This window comes from Mytilus trossulus, chromosome 9 (assembly GCF_036588685.1).
Source record: "Mytilus trossulus isolate FHL-02 chromosome 9, PNRI_Mtr1.1.1.hap1, whole genome shotgun sequence".
NCBI classification, from domain to species: Eukaryota; Metazoa; Mollusca; class Bivalvia; order Mytilida; family Mytilidae; genus Mytilus; species Mytilus trossulus.
This window is the reverse complement of record NC_086381.1, coordinates 45,249,213-45,260,602: the sequence shown is the minus strand read 5'-3', so window position 1 is coordinate 45,260,602 and position 11,390 is coordinate 45,249,213. Positions and strand designations below refer to the sequence as shown.

General features: G+C 32.2%; 1 long non-coding RNA gene across 1 annotated transcript; it reads left to right on the top strand.

The window, feature by feature from the left end:
- The first annotated feature begins 781 nt into the window (after positions 1–781).
- Positions 782–4,869, top strand: LOC134683930 (uncharacterized). Its single transcript, XR_010101112.1, has 3 exons — positions 782–900; positions 2,885–2,972; positions 4,523–4,869. It is a non-coding gene; the product is annotated as an uncharacterized LOC134683930 (long non-coding RNA).
- The last annotated feature ends 6,521 nt before the right edge of the window (positions 4,870–11,390 follow it).

Below are 11,390 nucleotides of genomic sequence, written 5' to 3'. Positions count from 1 at the left end.
TTTTAACAAAGATTTAGATAAAACTGCGTAGGTTCATATCGTTTGATTCAACGTTTGTTTGGTTATTTTTTAAGGATCGTTGTAAAATTATATATCAAAATACTGACACACACCAGTTTGCCATCTCAGTATTCAAGGCAAGGGTGCTTGTTGAGGTGCTGGAACTTGATGTACATGTATCATTAAGTTACAGTTCTGTTAGGATTTGACTGCCTTTTTACAGAGACTTTCTATTCTTACTGTTATCAGTTAGTATAGACTGTTCCTGGCTTAGAATGATTCTCTGCTCAGCAAATGGTACGTAATTAGCATTTGAATCAAATTTCTTGTAGAAGTAAAAAAACAAAAAATAATGTATTTGACAACTTTATTCAGAAGCACAGTCTATATTATCCGGCATAAATAACTTCGAGATTTATGTAGAAGTTTACTCTTCAGCTCGATCTATGCTAATCGATGTTCCAGTATATTTCATATTTATATTTATTCGTGAGGCCCTCGTCATCATTTATATTCACTAAAAGCACAGTCGCCTAAAGATTTAATAATTATAGCGAAAAAAGTGCGAAAATTGGGGGAAATAATAGATTTTTAGTAGCATTATTATTTTAAAATCTTAAGAGGTTCCCCGGCCGTTACTTTCAAATTTAACTCTAAAATGAGAAGTGTATAACGATCTATAACGAATATGTACATCTATCATGTGTGCACATGCGACGACTATATAGGGTCTGTCATGAGTGCACTTTGTATGCCCTGCATGTGTGCACTCAGGAGGTCCTCCTGAGCGGTGGTTAGACGTACCGGGAAAATCTTATCTGATTCTGGATCGGTTACACTCCCCTGTCACCAGTGATCCTTTTTTGCTGACATTCTGAAAAAGTATTGTGTAGTCCCTGTGTAAGTGTTGACTCTTAATTTGCACATGTGATTTTTTAAGATCTTTTAACATTCCCCGGACTTCTGCAAAAAACAATTATTCAGTTCACTGATTTTAAAAGATGGAAGGTAAACGAACAGAAAGTCACAGGACATTCCGACAAAAAGTCACAGGACAAAAAGTCAGACACATGTCAGACTCAGACATAAAGTAACAAAGTTGATAGGACAAAAAGTCACAAACAATTTGTTGACAATTGTTTGAATGTAAATGAAAAAAGATTTTGAAATATCTTCTTTTTATTACATATATTCTTTTTTAATTTAAGGAAATTGTTCATAATATAAAAAAGAAGATGTGGTATGATTGCCAATGAGACAACTGTCCACAAGAGACCAAAATACACAGACATTAACAACTATAGGTCTTTATGACCTTCAACAATGAGCCAATATAAAAAAGATGTGGTATGATTGCCAATAAGACACCTGTCCACAAGAGACCAAAATGACACAGACATTAACATTCATAGGTCACCATACAGCCTTCAACAATGAGCAAAGCCGAGGTAAAGCCCATACCGCATAGTCAACTGTAAAAGGCAATCATACCATATCTTTTTTTTATTTTTACATGTAAAAAAATGCGTGCAAATGTAATCAAAAGCTGCACACATTGTACGTAATGATTTTTGTGTGCAAATGTAATGGTAATGTGCACAAACCTAAAGCACTGATTTATTTGTTTTTAACAAATTTTAATTACAAAGCTGCTACATCATGTTCATGTATAAAACTTCAAGAAAAATACAAAAATAGTGTTTTCTTGTTCAAAGAAAAATAATTTCAAAACTAAATTGTGACTTTTTGTCCTGTGACAGTGTGTGACTTTTTAAATGTGACTTTCTGTCCTACATTCAGATTGAATAGGGGAGTTTGGTTGACCCCATCTCCCTCTATCTGAGACTACTATCTCATTGATGAGCTTTGTGTTTCATGTACAAATGTATTGTGCTTGTCATGTATGTATGTCGGATAAAAGCTCTACAGAGCTTATGTTGTATTGTTATATGTATAACCGACAATAAATAAATAGCCCCTAACAAGTAAGAATTAGGTTACTTCTTTTTGTTTTGACATCTTGCAAGGGTTTTTATACCCCCGTATTAAAATTATACCCCACTTTAAAAAAGGGGTATACTGTTTTACCCCTGTCTGTCCATCCATCCTTGCATCAGTCAGTCCGTCCAATGAATATTTTTCGTCCCATTTTGCTCAGGAACTACAATAGAAGGATTTCTGAAATTTGGTGTTAGGGTTTAATAAATAAGTCAGCTATACTGTGTGATGCATTTTCAGATTCATCACTCCACAACTTCCTGTTTTCCAAACACTTGTATGAATTTACACATGATAGCCAAGTTGAAAGTTGAAAACTAACAACCTAATTTATGTACAAAAAAAAATAAAAAACAGATATGTTTCACATAAACAAACGACAATCACTGAATTATAGGATCCTGACTTGGAACAGCCACATCCATAACAAAATGGCAGGGTATAAGGAACTTTGAAAATGTTTAGTTTATGTGCTTTGGTCTTTTTTACAGATACTGTAAGCAATAAGGCCCCTTGTGCATGTCTGAATGGCAGATTCATATATATATAAACCATGACCGCATTTTATTGTTCTTTGGTCAATGATAAGTTTTCTTGGTTTTGTCATTTTATCCATGTTATCAGTTTTTCTAAGCATAGGTCTACTTGTTGTTGTCTGGAATGACTACAAGGTATCATATAAAAAAAGATGTCTGCCTGCCAAGGTTAATTTTACTGTGACCTCTGATTCATAGAATAATGATAATATTAATGATATTGAACAGCAAGAATGATGAGTACGGTAAGTTGATGTTATAAACAAATAAGGCAAAATTTTCAGTTGCCTACTAATTATGATATAGTAGTTATTTTTGTCATTAAATGATGTTTACCCTTTTATGTGTAGGGCAAGAACATTAAAGATAAAGGGGAAACTATAAACAGAAGATATTATCAACAAAATAAGATTTACAGAGGTCAACAAAGCCTAAATGGTAAGTCCACTGTTATAAAAGCTTTTGTCCGTGAATAATGATTAAATATTTATTAAAATAAGATGTGGTATGATGAATGAGAAAACTATCCATCAGAGTTCAATTTAGTGGATGTAACCATTGTAATTACTTACTGTTAATTCAGAAATTATTGCGTGCATTTATTATTGCGATTTTGTCTTGAATGCGATTTTAATTTTTACAATTTTGAGAAAAGTCATGCTTAATTCAGTTAAAATATTACAAAATACGAGTTTTAATTATTGCGTTTACAACTCAGTCGCATTATTCGCAATAATAAAAAACTCCCAATACTTTGTGAATTTACAGTATTAGAGGCCATTGATGACCTGTAACATGTGTAAGTAATGAGAAAACCCATACCCTATACATGTTATAGTAATCTATAAAAGACAACACTAACCAAATTTGAAACAGAGCATCAATTCAAACGTCAAATATACCAGACTAATTTATAAAAACAAAAAATTATGAAAAATAAAAATGATGGATATGAACCAACATCAACCACTGAACTATGTACAAGCTCCTGATATTGGACAGGTATAATATGGCTGGGTTGATATAAAAATAAGAAACACTTAGCAGTCTGATTTCCAATGAGACATTTCTCCAATAGAGATCAAATGATGTTTAAGGAGGCTCTAGGGTATAACAATTTCAGAAAAAAATTTGATATTTTTGTTCATAACTCATTTTATTTATAACTTTATTGTATGGTACACCAAATCATTCAAAACAATCAATTCGGTTTGGCCCCAGTTGACTTTTAAAATGTATATATCATTCAAAAAGCTCCAAATTATCTCCCTTTGGTGCAAAAATTACATTTTTTGGCATTTGAAATGTAATATCTTTTTTAACTCATCGGTGGCCTTTATTTTTATGCCCCACCTACAATAGTAGAGGGGCATTATGTTTTCTGGTCTGTGCGTCCTTTCGTCCGTCTGTTCGTTCGTCTGTCTGTTCGTCCATCTGTCCCGCTTCAGGTTAAAGTTTTTGGTCAAGGTAGTTTTTGATGAAGTTGAAATCCAATCAACTTGAAACTAAGTACACATGCTCCTTATGATATGATCTTTCTAATTTTTAAACCAAATTAAACTTTTGACCCCAATTTCACGGTCCACTGAATATAGAAAATGAAAGTGCATGTTTCAGGTTAAAGTTTTTGGTCAAGGTAGTTTTTGATGAAGGTGAAGTCCAATCAACTTGAAACTTAGTACACATGTTCCTTATGATATTATCTTTCTAATTTTAATGCCTGATTATATTTTTTATCCAATTTCATGGTCCATTGAACATGGAAAATGATAGTGCGAGTGGGGCATTCATGTATTTTGGACGAATTCTTGTTTATTATAATTTTTAATTAAGCTGTACTTTAACTAAACTTTTATAAAAGTTAAGCGATTTCTGTAATTTAGTACTTGAATATTCATATGAAAGTTTATCATAATAATCATAAACATGATAAAATAGCCATTTTATTGATCTCTTCACTGATAATTTTTGAGTTTGTGTATTTGTAGGTCAGACATCTTGATTTTCATGGTCATCATTCACAGATCAATACTGAACAGAAAACTTAAAGCTGATATTTTTCTCCATAGTGCGACTTTTTTATTAATTTGAAATGGAACGTGTTTTTTCCTACATTTATTTGAAAGAGGAAATTTCAACATGATGACAATAAACAAAAAGGAGTCATATCATCACGATCATTGATGCACAAGAACTTGATCATATAAATACAACAATGTAATTATCAATTGAAAGATGGAACCAATGAACAAAATATTAGAATGTTGTTGTCCAACTAAACTTGCTTTGTTTTCTCATTTGAATATCTCCATTCAATAAAGATGTACAGAGGAATATCTTTGAAGAACAGATTGAAAAAATGTTTTGTCTAAGAATTATAGGAATATTCTAGTGAATGAAATTATTTATTGACTTCACTCTTATATAGTGGACAGAATATTTGTACATAGCAAGTTGTGAATAAAGAAAACAAAAACTTTAACAAAAAGTGTTTATATTATAAATTTGCAAATATAAGCATACTATTATGTACACCACAAAGGTATATATAATTCAAATTGTTTGTGTATACAAGTATTGCAATGAAACTATAACAAAGAAAATATTACCGCATAAAAAGAGTAAACTATTCAGTCAGGATATAAAATATTTTTTCAGTTCTATTTTTCATAATAGAATAAACAAGACAAAGATTCCAAAACAATATTTTTTCATTTATTTAGACATTTCATCATTTTGTTTCAGTGAAAGGACTTTATTCTTTGACTGTAAATATTATTATACATTCCAGAATAAGAATAATCTTTATTGTCATATAAACAAATAAAAAACATGTATGTGACAAAATTAAAAAAAAAATATATATACAAAATATATATTAAAAAAAACTTGTATACATTTAAAACATTTTACTACCAAACAGCATTCATTGTAACATACACATAACTTAATATTTATATATATATATATATATATAATTTTAATCCCATAGGATTTTATTTTGTCCCATGGGATATTGAAAATCCCATGGGATAATAAAAATCCCATGGGATTTTTTTGTCCCATGGGACAACAAATATCCCATGGGACTGCAATTATCCCATGGGACCAAAAAAAATCCCATGGGATTTAACCAAAATCCCATGGGATAATGGTCAATCCCATGGGATTTTGCCCTGTCCCATGGGATATTGAAAATCCCATGTTTTTATAATTCAAATTGCAAAATAAATATGAAAGAAACAGTAGAAAACCAATGAAATAATTGAATCCCATGTAATTCCGCACATTTTGGTTATATACATGATATTGTAGCTTTTGTTTGAGGCGGCGGCGGATTTGCAAATGAGTGTTTTGCAAATTAAAAGTGTCCAGTGTTTAAAGTTTAGTTGGTTAAAACATGTTGAATCCATTTTTAATGAAACGGGATTATCTTTTGTGTGGTTATCTCAAACATGTATTAGTGTCATTTGGTTAAAGAATACAATTAGAACATCACTCCAAGATCAGTTTCAACAAACATGGTTTTCAAATGTGCAAGCATGTTCGAAGACATTAAATTATCGAATTTTTAAGGATACTTTTGGCTTTGAGAACTATTTTGATATTTTAGAATTTCGTGATATTTATACATTATGCAAATTTAGAACCATCAACCATAAATTACCCATTGAGATAGGGAGATGGACAAATATTCAGAGAGATAAACGAATTTGTAAATTATGTAACTCTAAAGATCTTGGAGATGAGTATCATTATATTATGATGTGCACAGAGATGTCTGAAAAAAGAAACAAATGTATTGACAAAAAATATGTAAATCGTCCAAATATAATAATGTTTAAGAATGTTATGAACTTAAATAAAAAATCTAAATTGAGAAAGCTGTGCACTTTCATTAGATTTATAAATTCCCATGTGTGCCCTCCTGGCTAACTACTATCAGTATAATTGTAAATAGTGTACATATTTTACTCTGTGTATTAATTTATGTATTTATGTCTGTATTATTGATGTCCTTTAGTGTCTGTATACCATTGTTATTGCAAAGGTTTGACAGAATAAAGATATATATACATTCACCTGTGCACTTTATTGTGGGACCTCGTGTCATCATGAATGAAATGTTATTGTCTCATGCAATTGCTTACGGAATAACATGTGATGTGCAATTAGCCAATCAGAATAACGTATTATAATGAAACATACATCTAATGTAATTATTAATTTATAATATTAATTCAAAGCATGAAAACAAATTTGTATATACATTACTAACTACATGTATATTTTTTTTCTAAAATATTTATTAAAAAAGTATGCTTCTCCCGTGTTGGCATATACTCAAACTAAGAATAGTTATTCACGAAAATTTATTTATTGCTGGAGCAGTTTCAGATCGTTGGAAGATTAACAAAGTCAGGACATCACATAGATTATTTTAATTACTGAGGAACAAGTTGAAGCAATTCCTGAACTTTTAACTGCCTCTTGTTTGGACTCAATTGTAAACATTGATTTAATCAAAAATATTGCCAAAACAATGCATGGGAAGCTATTAAGAGCGTATATAAAGAGAAGAAAAATAACCCTATCTACATATGCAACATATGCACACATGATGCAGATTCAAAGGAAGCCAGTGTAATGTGTAGTTCCTGTTTTGAGTGGCAACAATTATCATGTGCTAGACTAAAACAACTTCCAAAGGCAAATAATTGGTTTTATAACAATTGCACATGTAAAATCATGTGTCCCTTTGAAATTCGTATCAAACAACTTTTAATATTGTCTTTTTTATGATGCACGTAGTTTTACATAACACTATTTTTATAGCGTGGCAGGATATTTAAACCATAGATTTTATGCAGATTTAGACATCTTTTTAATAAATATTTCATAAAAAAATATATTTAGTAATGTATATACAAATTTGTTTTCATGCTTTGAATTAATATTATAAAGTTATAAATTATTTATTTATGAACATCTTCAATATTTTATTTTTGATTGTACTGTATTTTTAATGCTTGATATTGTGATTAAATTATTTTAAATTATTATTAAGTTTTTTTATTCTCTACTAATCACATCAATGAACAGTTTTATTCAGTGCCGGCTAAATAGCAAATTTGCTATTTTGCCGGTGCCGGTCAAATAGCAAATTTGCTATTTAGCCGGTCCCGGTCAAATAGCCACTGCCATAAATGTTCAAGTACGATGCTTAAGAACTTTCATACTAGTTTCGCATTATTTCCTTTTTTATAGGGTTTATACCTATAAAACAAGGAGGAAAAAGAAGCTAGTGCATCATGCATGACCAGCATATGATTTTTTGGCTATGTTGTGGGTCTCATAATCATTGATCTCATTGGGGTCTGAGCGTGATTGCCAATTTTTTGTAAGCGTGACCTGACGTGAAAGTCAAATTATTGTGTCGTGAAAACAGGAAATGAATTCTATTGGTACACGGGAAAATACCTTCAAAAAATGAGAATTATATACGTTCATGTATAGTGTAAGTGGGAAACAGGAATCTGACAAAACAGTAAGCAGGATCCAGAACCAGAACCCCCCCCCCCCCCCCAAACACACACACAGACAATGAGACCCCCTAAGTTATCCAAATGCAGGATAAAAACTAGAGGCTCTAAAGAGCCTGTGTCGCTCACCTTGGTACATTTGTATATGTGAATATTCAACAAAGGACACAGATGGATTCGTGACAAAATTGTGTTTTGGTGATGGTGATATGTTTGTAGATCTAACTTTACTGAACATTCTTGCTGCGTACATATATCCCCATCTATAATGATTGGCCCAGTAGTTTCAGTTAAAAGTGTTAGTAAAAATTTACAAATTTTATGAAAATTGTTAAAAATTGACTATCGATTCGTCTGAAATTTTCAGGGCAGATAGATCTTGACCTGATAAACAATTTAACCCATGCCAGTTTTGCTCTTAATGCTTTTGTTTTTGAGTTATAAGCCAAAAACTGCATTTTATCCCATGTTCTATTTTTAGCCATGGCAGCCATCTTGGTAGATTGACCAGGTCAACGGACACAATTTTTAAACTAGATACCCCAATGATGATTGTGGCCAAGTTTGGTTTAATATGGCGCAGTAGTTTCAGAGGAGAAGATTTTTGTAAAAGATAACTAAGATTTACGAAAAATGGTTAAAAATTGACTATAAAGGGCAATAACTCCTAAAGGGGTCATTTGACCATTTCGGTAATGTTGACTTATTTGTAAATCTTATTTTGCTGAACATTATTGCTGTTTACAGTTTATCTCTATCTATAATATTTTTCAAGATAATAACCAAAAACAGCAAAATTTCCTTAAAATTACCAATTTAGGGGTAGCAACCCAACAACAGGTTGTTCGATTCATCTGAAATTTTTAGGGCAGATAGATCTTGACCTGATAAACAATTTTACCCCATGTCAGAATTGCTCTAAATGCTTTGGTTTTTAAGTTATAAGCCAAAAACTGCATTTTACCCCTATGTTCTATTTTTAGCCATGGCGGCCATCTTGGTTGGTTGACCGGGTCACCGGACACAATTTTTAAACTAGATACCCCACTGATGATTGTGGCCAAGTTTGGTTTAATTTGGCCTAGTAGTTTCAGAGGAGAAGATTTTTGTAAAAGTTAACGCCGGACGCAGGACGACGACGACGGACGACGACGACAGACGCCGGACGCAAAGTGATGAGAAAAGCTCACTTGGCCCTTTGGGCCAGGTGAGCTAATAAGCATTTATTGATAAAAAAAAATGGTTTTGTAGTTTCTTGGTATCCTTTCAAAACCCATCATAAGTTAACTCTTCTTATTAACCAGCTTCATATCCAGTGATATTACATTCATATTCAGGAAAGTTGGGGGTTTCGGGATGACAGGATTTAAATTTATTTAAATTCGGGACCTTGGGATTTCGTGTTTTTAAGCCTGGGATTTCGAGATGCAAGTCTGACATACCTAAATACAATGAGAGCAGGAAAGCAAGTATCAGTAGATGGTTAGGAGTTCTCAAGTGCACTTTTAAGATGAATTAGCTTCCCCGAGTCCACGAGAGCAGCCATATAAGTCATGAACACCGGTCTCAAATGATTGATAAATAATCCATCCTTATGTGTCGCACTCACAGAATCCCTTGTTTTATAAAATTAGCGGCCTGGTTCTTAAATACATTTATTGCCGTTTATCTATTAAACCAATCTATCTCTGATTACTAAAGGAATCATGAATGGAAAGTATATTGATGGTCACCCCAGTTTAAAAAGGCTCCAAATAAAAGAGAATTGATAATACCAGCAAAGTCTCTTCCAAAAAAAATTAAAAACACATGTTGATTGTGGGCGTCAACAAATATGTTAACCTTGCTGTATTCTGTATGTGCCTGTCCAAAGTCTATGAAACCTGTATTACAATAGTTATTTTCTATGTACTAGGTAGGGTTAGGGCAACCAAACATAATTTCTTTTTATGACCTATTTTTTTTATGTCTAACCCTAGAAAAAAGACAATAAAAACTGAATGGTGTTTTTTGATAGGATATTATGTGGATTGCAGGTCAATGTAATTGGACAGTGTACCAAGTAATGTATCAAATACGTTTCAGTGGCCAGATGAAGCTGAATTTTTAAGAAGATAATTCACTAAAAAAAACATTTGAGCTCATAACATGGACATAATTACACTTACACTAGGTTCACAATCCGAAATGCAATTTGTTTTAATATCTTATTAAAGAGTGATAGGTTGACTGTTGGTGTTTACTGCCACTTTTTAAAAAAAAAAAACTATTAATAAGCTTCTTTCTGACAGCCAGTTTTTATTGGTGGAGGAAGAAGGAGAGCATTTGAGAGAAACAATGACCTTTGGCCAGAAACTGGCAATACAGATTTAAGTTGAAGAACCATATAATGCAAGGTTTGAACTCAACACCTCAGTGTTGACAAGCTAGAGAATACATTAGATACAATAACAATTCCACCACAAAAGCCCTTTGGAGTTTTGTTTTTTTTTAGTTATATTCTCTCATATATATTTTTATATTTTGACTCTCCAAAGTTTGAGTCACAAGGTTATTTCAAAGGCATGATATATGTGCATGAATATCATGTCATTTTATTTACTACCTCTAGTATGGAAGTGTTTCAGTAGATAAGAAATGGCGGCAATCAGCTAATAACCGACAATATGGTTGTGATTATATATTGGCTTATAAGCATTATTATAGATATAGGAAAGTATGGTATGAGTGGCAATGAGAAAACTCTCCATCCATCTCTCAATTTGTAAAAAGTAAACCATTATAGGTCAATGTACACCCTTAAACACAGAGCCTTGACTCACACTAAACAGGAACGATTAAAAAAACAACACAACAAATGAAACTGTGATCTAATGCTTGCTGATGATTCCCCTGCCCAAATACTTGACAGTAAACAGGAAGTTAATGAGTGATAAATCTGAAAATACATCACACAGTTTGGCTGACTGATATAAACCATGAAACCAAGTTTCAGAATTCCTTGTAATGTAGTTCCAGCGAAAATTGTGACAAAATTTTCAATTTAGGTGTCATGTGTAAAATGATGTAAGTGTCCATTAAACAGAAGTTGTTGAGTGATGTATCTGAAAATCCATCACATGGTATAGCTGACAAAATTTCAGAAATCCTTGTCATGTAGATTGTGAGAAAATTGTGACGAAAAATATTCATGGGACCAAAGGAGGGACGGACTGACGGACGAATGTTGTGAGAAAATTGTGACGAAAAATATTCATGGAACCAAAGGAGGGACGAACTGACGGACGAATGTTGTGAGAAAATTGTGACGAAA